General features: G+C 43.8%; 1 protein-coding gene across 1 annotated transcript in view; it reads left to right on the top strand.

The window, feature by feature from the left end:
- PLS3 (plastin 3) overlaps positions 1-1,089 on the top strand; it is a gene marked incomplete in the record, with an annotated part of 72,858 nt that overhangs the window by 6,773 nt on the left and 64,996 nt on the right.

Raw genomic sequence — 1,089 nt, 5'->3', positions numbered from 1 at the left:
TGCGGGCCCCGCCACAAACTTTTTGAAGTACCCTTGTACAATGAAGCAGAAACCTGTCATGTGAAAGAATGTGCCAAAGAGATAGTAAGCATTCGTGTCCTTATTTTTAGAATATGGCCTGTTTTACGATCAGTGCCAATTTAAAAAAAAAAGTATTATATTTTTTGGGTCAAACGATGCATACAGGCGATAGAGACAGATACAGAGAAGAAGCACTGCCCCCAAATGGGAGCTGATCACACCTCAATCTTTATTCCTCTCGTTTATCATCCCATCAGGATTCTGGATATGAGCACCCAGCAAAATTTTTAAGTCGTTAGGGCCAGGACTCAAACCCTGGTCAGCCACGTGGGATGTGGTCTCCTCTGCATAGCACTTACCTTCTGGGTAAGTCCCAGCAGGGCTGTTCTCATCTCCACTTACATACCTATAGGAAGAAGTCTATAATTAAATTGCTAGATTTTGTGGCAGGATTCTAAATTCTGTGGTAGTTGAAGAGAAAGATTAGCAGGAGGTGAGAGGCAGGACAAAACAAAAGGTACTGATGTCACCGTTAACAGGACACGTTTGGGAGGATAGTGTGATTAAAAAGCTTGTTTTGAAGGCCAGCAGGTGGCGTAGTGGTTAAGGCGCTGGACTCCCATATGGCCAACTGCAGTTGGAGCCCCGGATCTGGTAGCTTGAAAATCACACCAGGCACATATGCGTATGTGCCCAAAGTCCCGAGAACAGAATGGAGAAGGGATTGCACATGGCCATCCCATCTGGAGAGTGATTTCTCACCTTCTCTCTCTCTGTCTCTCTCTCAGTATCTCTGGAAAACACATATACCCTACAGCGAAACTCTCTCTCTACAAAAGGAGATAAAGCTTGTTCTGTGTATCGCTGAGAGGTAAAACCAGTTAGGTTTGATTGGTAGGACCATTCTGGAGGGCCTGGAATATCAGGCAGAATCTTGACAATCCATTTAGGCATAAGCAACTGTAGCTTCCTGAAAGGGGACTGACATGATGAAATGGTTGTGGATACTAGTTGTGGGCCCTTTAAAAAAAAAAAAAAAAACAAAAAAATTCCTTAAAAGGGGAAGGA

Source organism: Tupaia chinensis, unplaced genomic scaffold (assembly GCF_000334495.1).
Source record: "Tupaia chinensis unplaced genomic scaffold, TupChi_1.0 Scaffold143886_1, whole genome shotgun sequence".
Taxonomy (NCBI): Eukaryota; Metazoa; Chordata; class Mammalia; order Scandentia; family Tupaiidae; genus Tupaia; species Tupaia belangeri.
Note: the sequence above shows the minus strand (reverse complement) of the source record. Positions and strands in the feature narration are given on the sequence as shown.